The sequence below is a fragment of the Panicum virgatum genome, chromosome 4N (assembly GCF_016808335.1).
Source record: "Panicum virgatum strain AP13 chromosome 4N, P.virgatum_v5, whole genome shotgun sequence".
Lineage (NCBI taxonomy): Eukaryota > Viridiplantae > Streptophyta > Magnoliopsida > Poales > Poaceae > Panicum > Panicum virgatum.
The window spans coordinates 25,036,288-25,048,328 of NC_053148.1; the positions used below are offsets into that span (position 1 = coordinate 25,036,288).

Here is a 12,041-nt window from a genome sequence, read left to right on the forward strand (position 1 = left end):
ATTTATATTTTCTAAAACTTTGTCCTTGGCAGCAAGCTTTTTATTTAAAGATTCATTATTTTTTGCTTGGCCAAAGATGAGGTCTCTCAAGGAGGGTTGGTTTGAATTGAAACTTGAATTGAAGTTTGAGTTAAAGTTTGAGTTATAGTTATTACCTCCTCCTTGGAATGATGGGCGTGCTTGACCCCACCCTTGGCCTCCTTGTGGACGGAATCCGTTGTTGTTGTTGATGTATGCTGCATCTTCACGGGTTTCGGGGTAGTCATTCCTCGAGTGTCCACCGTCACCACAAACTTCGCATGCTGAGTCCGAGCTCATGGCATGGACGGGAACAAACATCTGTTGTCTGTTCCCTTCATCGAGTTTCTTCAGTAGGAGGTCCAGCTTAGCGGTGAGCATATCCGTTTCCTTGATGACATGCATTCCGCCCTTGGTTCTGGGCTAGGAATGTTCCTTGTTCTAGCTCTGGTTGGAGACCATCCTTTCGATCAAGGACGTAGCCTTGGCAATTGTGAGGTCCAGATAGGCTCCTCCAATAGCAGCGTCCAAATGGGCTCTAGATGTTGTCGTTAGCCCAATGTAGAAGCTTTGGAGCACGAGCCACTTGTCCATCCCATGATGAGGACAGGCGAGTATGTACTCTTAGAGTCTCTCCCAATCTTCTGGGATGGATTCCATCTCTGTCTTCTGGAAACTTGAAATTCTTCCATGTAGGGCATTTGTTTTGCCCAACGGGAAGAACTTGGCGAGGAACGCCATGGAACATTTGTCCCACGAGCAGATGGCTTCCTTTTTCTGATAAAACCACTGTTTCACTTTCCCCAGGAGGGAGAAAGGAAATAGAAAGATCCTGATGATGTCAGGTGCAACGCCCTGTATGGTTACGGTCTTGCAGAGCTCCAAAAAGTTCTAGAGGTGGGCGTTGGCGTCCTCGTTGGGCTCGCCACAGAATGGGCTAGCCTCCACCATGTTAATGAGGCTAGACTTTAGCTCAAAGTTCACATCCCCAACATCAACGTTGGGTCCAGTCGCCACATTGGTGGCTGAGGGGATGGAGAAGTCATGGAGAGTCTTCTCAGCCATGGGTTCGGTTGTTGTTGTTGGTGCTTGAAGAGCTGGTTCGCTTGTCGACAACAAGACCTGACGAGGGACGATGCGAGGTTGGACCCTTCTCACGAGCTTCTCAAGATCTTTAACAAAGTTGGTCAGCAAGGCGAAACCAGTCATACACTACCATGTTTCCATCCAATCAGGAGAAAACAAAAGCAACATGAGCCTGTATAAGCAGTAGCTACCTCTTATTCACATTGCCATGTTTATGCATTAGTAAAACCTTTACACCTAGTGCCATCCCCAGCAACGGCGCCAGAAATGCCCGTGGCCATGCCATAGCATAGTCAATATGAACGGGTTAGGTTCATAGCAACGACGCCATGTAATGCCGTGCGGTATGTCTTAACAATTACAAAAGGATCCGCAAGTGCACGGATATACCGTTGTAGCATTTCACCCGGAAGTATTCAGGGTATCGTTATTTATATTTTACCAAGGGATGGTGAGGTGTGTAAAGTTGTTTACTAGATACATAACCATAATAGTATGAGATACGCCGGACGGAAATGGTTGTCACCTCATGCCGTCTACCCTAGTCACACTGTGGAGCACGGTCTTATCCGAAGGATCCTGCATACCCGAGCACCACGCTCGTGTATGAGGTCACTACTCTACCGTCCTCGGGTCTCCCAGCCTTCGGATGGACAAGTAAAACACTAGAGCAAGCCCGAAAGCACAAGGACCCGATATCCATGCCCGAATCATCTGGCCTAACCATACTCGTCACACAACTCATGATAAACATAAGCATAGATTGATAAACTATCGAGATAGCATAACAACCATGATCAAGCTCTATATTATGAATAGAGTACTGACAGAAAGAATACAAAGACATACCAAGAGTCGAGATTAGCTCAACGACTCCGAGGATGACTTGATTCTCTAAAGGAAAACTAGCCTAGCACCACTACCCTACACTAAGAGCAAGAGAGAGCCTTGAGAGAGAGTGGGTGTGAAATGGGGGGTGTGTGTGTGTTGAGGGGGGGTGGAGAGAGGGCCCTATTTATACTACTTAGGGTCGGTTCCCGCCAAATGCATACAAGGAAGGAAATTAGGTTGCTTGGTCGTGACTCCTCCTCAAAGTGCACCTGGACGGGGACCAGGCCAGGTTCAGCTGATCTGTGGGGTCGACCAACTCCACCTGGTGTCCCCTCATCTTTATCCTTCTCTAGCAGGCTGACATGTGGGCCCTGATGTTGACCATGATGTACATCTTCCTTGGCACACCTGTTTGCTCTGCCAGGTGGGCCCTCCTTGTAAGGGAGTGACTCCGGATGCGATCTTCTGTGTAGTTGCGTGGCATCTTCATCTTGTTTTCCTCTTATTCCACTCTTGCTCATTTGAAATCATACAAACTCCAAAATAGCTGTGGAACTAGGTTAGTGATACAAATATGAGAGTAAGACATATAGTTTTCCCTTATTCTTGAGTCTAGTTGACGGTCAGAATTAGCACTTAACGACCATCAACAACTCCCCCAAGCTAGCCCTTTGCTCGTCCCGAGCAAAGTTTTAGACTTCGGGTTGTTGATCAGGAGTTGCTATAATGTCGTATTCCTGACGTATACCCAAGGCACAACCAAATGCTTCTTACCTTGATTTTGAATAAGTTGGCCTTATTCTTACCTTTCACCATACTCCTATGGGGCTTATAGCATCACCTCACCTTTGACGGTTGAGGGCCAGAACGGCCTTGTAGAGTGCCACTTTCTTACCCCTTTGTTCAACAGTCAATCCGGAGGTTTTATAAAAATTTTGACAAAGAAAAGTGTAGTTCCTCAATGTTCTCTCAAATCGCTCATTTATGCATTATTCCTTACCAAGGCCTGTTTTTGTGCAATTCTTTTCCATCCTACTACTAAAGATTCTTTTTGGTGGAGCTGTAGGTATGGAAGGTATAAAAGCAAACTTGCTTCTCATGTTTGGCTAAGTCAAAAACTGGATCCAAAGGAGAAACAAGTCATAAACCTTGATCAAGATGTGCAAGTGTGTCAATATATATATTTTTGGTGGATGGTGGATGAACTCTGTTGTATGAATCATCTCTCTCTTGTTTCTTTTTCTTTGGATTGGGGCTATCTTTTTTTTCTTTCTTCTTTCTTTCTTTTTTTGTGGACATGCCTTGTGGGCATGTGGCATACCTTCTTATGGTATGCATCTTTTATTTTCGACATGCCGGAGCATGTGGCATACCTTCTTTGGGTATGCATTTTTTTATTTCTTTTTGCATAACCTTTATGAGAGAGATGTCATACGGTGACATGGAGTCTTTTATTTGGTGGATGAATGAGTGGATATATTGCTAACTTCCTATGTAGAAGTGTAGCATGTGGTAGTGGATGTGTACGTGCTCTTGATCATGGGAGTATGAAATGAATCTCACTAAGGGTCACAACAGTTTGACAAAGCTCAATGAGAAAATAAGTTGCATATCTGGAAAGGCTTTTCAAACTTGTAACTCATATGGCTTTGGATGGGAATTTCATATCATTGAGGAACTTTATTTTATTTTTTGTATTTTTTTGAAAACAAATACTCCGGATATCAAGCATCACGTAGGAGAGGATCATAGCAACTCTAATTAGCCATATCATAGCCCACAACAACCTAGACTTGGTTCTGCTTTTTTCTACCCACAAGTTTCAAGCTTAAGGCTTGAACATTAGCCACCAAACTCAAAACTAGATAGAGCATAAGGTTGTAACTAGGCTTATGAAAGGAATTGACAGAGCAACTATTCATCATCACAACAGGGAAAACTACACAGGCTTACTACACATATTAAAAAGCAAGCAAATATTTTTGGGTTTTCTAAGTTTTGCAAATTTTTTAGTTATGCAAATTTTTATCAATTTTCTAGATTTTGTAAATTTTTATTTTGTTTCATGCAACGTTATGAAAGCGGTAAAGATAGAGTTTGATACAAGTTACCTCTCGTGGGGGTCCTCCCCCAAGCTAAGCTTCAGACTTAATGCTGTTGGTTGGGATTAAACCCAGCCCAATGGTAGTAAGCCCTCCACTCCTCCTATAGCTACAACTATCACTGCTCCATGTTTGGATCCTCTGTTGACGCAGATTTGGCCAACACACAAATGCTAGAACGCACAGGATCGCAACGATTGCAACCAGATGAAGACCTCCGGCGACCGGTCAGACCGGTCGGGAGCAGAAAGCTTTGCGAAGAACTAAAGCTACGAGCTCGGGAGGGACTCCGTTGGAGCTCGCAGATCTAGTATTGTCTTGAAATCAGCAGGCCACCCAAGACGCCCCTGAACGCTGTGGAGACTAACAAAGAACAACACGAGGTTGGAAAAGCTAGGATTTGAAGAAAACAAGGAAAATAGTAGATTGATTGATTCGATTGAGTAGTAGGACCTCAATCGGCCGTGGCTTTTATATTTATAGGTCGGGGAGGACGTATCCCTTCTAAATCGGGTTACAAACGGACTCTACAAATCAAATCTAACCAAATTCGGATTACACAGGACCAGACCGGTCGGTCCTCAGTAGTTGCCAATTTCGGCTGCCAACATATGCCCCTGCCTTTTTGGTGAGCTTTGCAAGCCAAAAAGCAAGTACCAGAAACTTGTCATATCCTTATAATTCAGACAATTTTCAATTTCAAGTCAAGGAAGATTATGGAGTTGACCAAAAATTGACTTTGTGAATCATTGGTCGGATGGATGATTGGAGACCATGGTTGCGTAGAGCTCGTCGAAGCGAATCCTTTTTACTACTCACATGCCAAGTTTGGATAACGGATGATTTAATGGCGAGTCGATCAATCTAGACCGTTGGATGTGACTTATGTTTTCTGTTTCTATCTACCTCCATCAGTAGTTTTGCCGAATCCTATTCTGTGCCGCTCCTCCTCCCGTCTCCTATTCTGTGCCGCCCCTCCCCTATTTTCTCCTTCTACCGATTGGATCCTGCCGCCAGCCGCCTCTCATGCCGCATCTAGGCAACATGCTGCTGCCAACTGCCCTTGCAGCTCGTGAGATCTTATTGCTGCCTACGCCTGGCAAGAGGGGAGCAGGCAACCAATCAGGGCGCGAGAAGAAAGAGAAAAAAACAAGGTTAGACTTTTTCCTAAAGCCCTTGGAAATTTGTGAGATTAAAGGGAGAAGCTAACCTCTGGTCACAACGTGGATGCGAGGGTTTTTGGGAGAGATTTAGTTAACTGTCAGATCAATTGCAGTTATGTCACATCAATTAGATTGATTTCTTTCCTATGTTTCTAGAATTAATTGGTGGGGATTTTGATCCAGCTCCAACAACAAAAGTTGTAGGTTTCGTCGATATCTTTCTGATGGCACTGGTTTCACTCAATTCCGATCAGCGAGTTAGGAGTAATCCTCAAATTAGTACTGTTGTCCGACTAGGTTAAAATCTGTGCAGATATCTGTTTATATAGTTTAGACTTATTTAGAGACCGAATTTCACCTGGGTACTATAACAAAAGTTGTAGGCAATTTTCTTTAGATGTTCAAGATGTATTTATTTACTACATTTGGTTAAGCGAATCAAAAGTTATGGACCAAACAGGGAGTAACTCAGAGAATTAGTCGAATTTTCAGAAATTGTGAGAGTTAACGTTTTAGGCTTTTTTTCTTGGGATTTGTTCGAGTTTATAGGCTCCTGGTCGATAAGAATTAGTTCCTAAGAGTGATTTATTTTACAGGTTTGATAAATCCTAGTGGCGAGCGTGTGACGCCAGATTCTCGGTAAGGTTAAGGCAAGTGCAATGACGAATTTCTTATTGTGTGGATATGCTTGTTGTCTTCCGGTTGCCCGCTTGGGTTATATTTATTTTGTGGCTTTAGTTCATATGTCAGATTCTTCAAGTTCATGCTTAAATTTTCTGATTTAATCAAATGTTCAAGTTGCGTGTGCTTTCTTACATATTATTCAAGTGCTAGGGGTTTGAATAAACACTGGTTGTGCAAATTATTTCTTAAGTTCAGGTTCCTATGAATAAGTGCTGGTCCCACTTATTTCGGCTTTACCGGTAAGTGCAAAGGAAGTTTCAGGTGACGTCCGTTTCAGACGGAAACTACTGTTTCATTGTTGATCCATTGATTGTGGATTTATGTTGTTCATATACTTGCAGTCATTCTTCCGATTCCGAATTGTGCTTGCTGAGTATTTTTACTCACTCTTGTGTTTATTTGGCTATTAGGTACCCGATGATCAAGTATGCAGGGGATGGGAGTAGTCACTTCACTATGAAAAAGCACACACCTTACCATTCTTTAAAATAAATCTCTAGACTCAATAATTCTTTGACTTTGAGAACTGTCGTGTGGTCGTTTGGATGTCGCTTAAATTCGTTTGGTCATGCTGGTTGTTGACGGTCACTAACGACCCATTTTGACCGTCAACTATCGTGCAAAAGTCGAGCATCAGAAGGAATAAATGTTAGCATAGGATGCTTATTTGACGAATTCCATAGATGCTGGACTGAGAATGTGTGCAGGTGAATTTGGGCCAAAACTGCATGAAACAAGCATATTATCCAAGGCATAAATTCCTGGGCTAAGCACAAGCAAGCCCAAAGGCCAAAAGGGCCCACTTGGCAGCTGCACATGAGAGAGAGACGCAGCCCGTAAGCAAGGCGACACGTCATCGATCCGAGGCAACACCTTCTCGAAGAATCAGACGCATTCACGAGGATCCAAGGGCCCACCAGAGCTACCAAACTGACTTAAGACAGGCCCTTACCCATATACAAGACATGGGGGCCCACCTAGCAGCCACCTGACCGAAGACCGGGCCAAACGGACCCAGCCCACAGTCGGTCGACCTCCAGGTCGCCCGACCCAGTGGTGGCGGCCCACGGGCCCCGCCGCCTCTCAGATGACACGTGGCGAGGTGCTATTTGTCCTCCATGGCGGTTTGGGTCGGTTATCGGGCTAATGGCTAGTGGTTCCCTCCTATAAATACAAGGGGAGGAGGTCCAAATGAAGACATCACTCACCTCCAAGTGTAGAACCTCTCTAGCTTGTGTTTAGTAGGAGTTTAGGAGTAGAGGTATGTTGACGCTCCTTAGCACCCCGATTTGTATACCGCAAGCGCACGGTTCGTGTAGCTTTTCCCTTAGAGTATTCCCCCAAGGTTTATCAATCCGTGGATCGACAAAGAACTACCTAAGGTTTTCCATCTAATCTAACGGATCTATCCTAACATGAAGCATTGATTGTATATAAAGGGTAAACCTTTGAAAGATATGAGTGATGTGTAAAGGTTGATCTCATCCATGAACATAGGCTTAATCATAGCAAAACCAAAGACATGACTAGGCCTATCGTCATCTAGTTGTAGTTCAAGCTAACGAGCAAATAAATCATGCATCTCAATCAAAAGCATCTTTAAACTCAAAATCTCCAATCCGATCCCTCGATACTCCACCTACTCAGTGGCAACGCCCTGTCACGACGCCACCCTTTTGGACGAAAGTACCCTGAAGCAAGTCGAACCCCCTTTGGTAGTTCTGCCATGAACCTCTAGCCACCATGACTACAAGATCATGCTAAGCGATCTATATCGATAATAGATCTAAGATGAAGCAAACCCAAAGAAAAGAACGAAATCGAAAGAGAGAACATGATCGCTAATAGATTCGGAAGACATGATTATCATTACTCACATAATAGATTCGTTTGGATCGTCACCACCGAGTACATACCATTGACGACTCCAACTAGCTCATGAACTCCACCATGGCACAACCACGCAGGGAGGCCATGGCAGCTAGGGGTGGCCTAAGCCATCTCCTAGACAACTTCGAAGACTTGCGGCGGCCGTCGTCTCCCTCCGGTCTTGGCCCTAGGTTTTTGTCGAGTTCTGGGTGGATGGATGCTTCGAGTTGAATAAGGTGCGAGCTATTTATAAGCCGAGGAAGCCACCGGTCGAAGGGGAGGTCGAACCGCCTAGGAAACGGGCTAGGCCGGCCAGCCCCATGGGCCTAGGCCGGCCGGCCTACCCCCTTTCGGGCTCGCCTCGGTCTCATCTTACGCGTGTAGACTCCTCGCATCTTCTAGAGTTTATGTCCTTCACAATTGCACCCCTTTGGACGTTGTTATCTTGGAGATATCTTCGAGGAAAGGATAGGATAGGGAATACTTCCTTAAATCTTCATTTGCTTTGCTTAATCCCGAAGTATCTTGATCTCATCTTCGTGCGCTCGGTCCTTTGGGCTCTCTTGGAGGATGGATGTGCGTGAATGGGCTTCGAATCAACATGGGCATTGGTCCTCCCTTTGGGCTTTGTCCTTCGTCTTTCTCCGTGTTAGCGCTCGATCACGGGCCTCGTCATTTCATGCTCCAAAATAGGCCAAAAACCTGCAGAAACGAAGTTCCTCCAAAATATATGTGCAAGTGTGAAAATGACCAATAATTAGGCCGGGGTTAGGACGGTTAGTGATTTTGATATTAAATTCATGCCATTATAAAGGATAAACAAGGGATAAAATTGGTACTTAAGGAGTGCCAACATTCCCCCTATGCTTAAACCTTGCTCGTCCTCAAGTAAGTCCAGGAGCTTTGCTTGTAAAGAAATCAGCGTTGCCCCTCAATGTCCTCTCTGCACTTAGTCATACATAACAAGACATATTGCTCTCTCAAGTATTTAGCATTTAAGTTCATGTTTTGACCGGCTACTTTTTCATTATGGAAGATAGACTAGCAATTAAAGAACAAGCCACAATAATAGAAAAATGCAATGCTCTCAAACTTAAGCGAACTTCAAACCTTTACCTTGTTTCACCGTGAAGAGTTTTCAAAAGAATGCATATCAAACATAAGTGAGGTTCTCTTGCAAAAGATCATGGAAATACTCATCTCATCAAGTCGCTCAAGCCTACATTAGATTGTCTTCAACCTATTCTACTCATATGTAAAAGTGGAAGGCTTATGTGGAGCTTGGTAGGTAAAAACAATCTTAGCAAAACATTATATCTGAAAAATTGTCAAACTAAGAGAGAGATCTATTGGATTTACTGAGACTAGTCAAAAAGGCCATTGGAAAATAATGTTGGAGAGGGAGAAAGATGAAACACACACATTTAGATAGGTGGACATGTGCAAGTGGCAAATGGATGATCTCGAGACACAAATGAAGTTCTCGTTATCGGATTGCACATGGTTGGAAGATTTGAGTATGGAATAGTTCTTCAAAGTAACTTGGAAAATTAATGAAGCCAAAAAGAACTAAGGAGCATTTTATTCTTCTCTTTTTTTTCTTTCATTTTTCTTTTCTTTTCTCCTTTTTTTTCATTTTTCTATTTTTCTCTTTCTTTCTTTTTTTTCTTTCTTTTTGCTCCTTAGAACTTTTGATAGCATAGAATACTTACCCAGCCATCCCCCATGCTTGAACGAATGCTCGTCCTCGAGTATGAATAGTGGGAGAACCAACTAGCTAGGGTAAGTATCTCAAATTCACCTTCTTCTTCGTAGAAGCTCTTGAATCTCCGGAGAGCCTTGTCTCCCAAAACTTTTCTTTATATGGTGCCCTTGATTCTTTTGATTCCGTCAAAATGATAATCCATACTCAAATTGGGTTGTGGTCAAGGAGGTAATCACAAAAAGATATTTTTGGTTTAGGGTGGATATCCAGCGAGGTTTGCAAATTTCCCAAAGTAAAAACTCACAATGCATGGATAAATAGGCTAGCAAAAAGAAGGTTACACAAAAAAAAATAGAATGACCAGCTTCTTAGTCTCATACCAAAGAAATCAATCTTAATCCAACTCATCAAAATATAAGTTTGCAATCTAAAGGTTTCATCATGAAAGAATATGTATGTATAGGCTTTGGTAGGTAGAACTTTGCAAGAGATTCACAAATGTAGATAGCACAGGAATTAAGTTTTCAAATGAAACAACACAAGGTGTAAGGTCATCGGTAGTCTTAAATCAAAGAGCAACATAGAATATGTGGGTTTAGAATTTAGTCATTTAACCTCCACAAATAAAAGAGCCGGTATTTAATCATTTTAATTCCATTTAATTGAGAGCAAATGGTCAAGTCATATACAACATATCGTAGGTAAAACAAAGCAGCAACTTTCATCATTTTTCCATAAGCATAAGGCATTGCCAAAAATGTATCAATGTGGTGAGCACAAAGTGATGGTGATCCTACACTTTGTGATAGGTTGAGAGATATATACAAAGGTTGCATCTATGGTTGAAGGCATATATGTACAAGCATTTAGAAAAAGAGAGAGTTGAGGAAGAATTACCGTCCTTCTCGATGCTCGTAATGAAGTGTAGCGCGGCCTCCCCCATACTTAAGCATTGTGCTAAGCATGGAAGAAGAATCATGAGCATCTTGTGGCAACCGTGATTATCTTATTGTGGCAACCGTGATTATCTTAACCCCATGAGATCTTTCTTCCTTGTCCACGAAATCCTCCCCCATGCTTAGCATGATGCTAGGCGTGGAAGGAGAAGATGGACCATCTTGAAATTCTTGAAGTCCTTCCCTCATGTGTATGAATATCATCTTCAATGTGTCTTCACCTTTGTTGCCTCAATTTCCTTCAACTTCTACTTGTACTAAGTCATGGTCCCAATCATTGCTTCACATCGTCGTCGCCGCCTTCAATTCCTCATTGTCCCATTGCTGCCTCATCTTCACGAATTTTTCTTTCAATTTCCAGAACAGAACATGTACTGAAACATTGCTCCATTGCGAAGTGCACGAATTTTCCTTTCCAACGAGTCCTCATTCGCCCAAAACTGATTCTTAACAAGAGAGTTATGTCCATTGCATCCCAGCGTTGCAATATGTCTCGACAAATTTGAGAACGCGCAACGTCCAATGTTCTTGCCATATCTCCTTGTACGGGTCTTCAAATTCATTGATCTTGGATGCGTTGGAACGGGAATTTCATGGAGCTTCTGAATATCAACTTTTTCTTCCTTGTACATCTCTGTCGATGTGCAAAATTTAATGAAAACAGCAGGGCTTGCTTTTGAATTTTGGAGATGTTGACGAATTTGATTTCTTCTTTGATCACAAATTCATGGGAACACTTTGTCATGCCTGCAAAACAATTCAAGTGCACAATCTACCCCCTAGGTGACAGTCGGGAGTAGAGACAATTGCCAACAAACCTACCATTCCTAAGTTCTCAAATTGTGGCATAGCTAGTGTAACACCCTAATTTAAATTTCAGCTTTTATTAATAAATTTAAATGGCTTTATTTAAATTTCTAAGGTTTATTGTGTTTAGTATGGCATATAATCCAATTTTGTTCCTCAAGTAATTAAAATTTTTATCATAGGTTTAATTGTTGGTGTTGCATTCATGCTGGTGCATTAATTTATTTGTTTGAGTGCTAGTTGTGAATTCAAATTTGATTTTGAATTCACCTAGTTGTGTGTTAGTTTCAATTAGAAATAGAAAAGGAGAAATAGAAAGAAAACCCAAAACTAGAAACCAGCCCAAAGCAAAACCCAAACCCAATCCATCCCCCCTTTCCTGCGGGCCCATTTCTTCCCTTTCCCCAAACCCTCCTCTGTCGTCTTGGCACTAGTTTGGATGGGCCGTAGCCCCTGGAACCCCCGGAATGCCGCACGCCGGCGAGCACCAACGCCCAGAGCCGCCGCCGCCGCAGCATTCGCACCCCTGAGCCTTCCCGAGTCCCGCCGATGCCACAGGTGGATCATCCATGCCGTGCTCATGCTCCTGGGCCAAACCTCCGCTTGAATCGAGCCCCGGAGCGCTAGTTTTGCCCAACTCCGGCGAGCATCAGCCCGCGCCGCCGTGGAACAGAGCCACCGGCGCGTTACGCCGCCGCCCGCTCGCCTAGAAGCCCTCAGCCGTTCGATCTGAGATCGGCGCCCTGGATTAGAAGCCGCGTACCGCTTCGCCCGAGCCGCGCGATCAAGATCCAACGGTTCAGATCGGCGCATACCGCTT

At 43.4% G+C, this 12,041-nt stretch overlaps 1 non-coding gene across 1 annotated transcript; it reads left to right on the forward strand.

Annotated features, from left to right (window-relative positions):
* The first annotated feature begins 610 nt into the window (after positions 1-610).
* Positions 611-717, forward strand: LOC120671656. The gene has a single exon (XR_005673756.1). It is a non-coding gene; the product is annotated as a small nucleolar RNA R71 (small nucleolar RNA).
* The last annotated feature ends 11,324 nt before the right edge of the window (positions 718-12,041 follow it).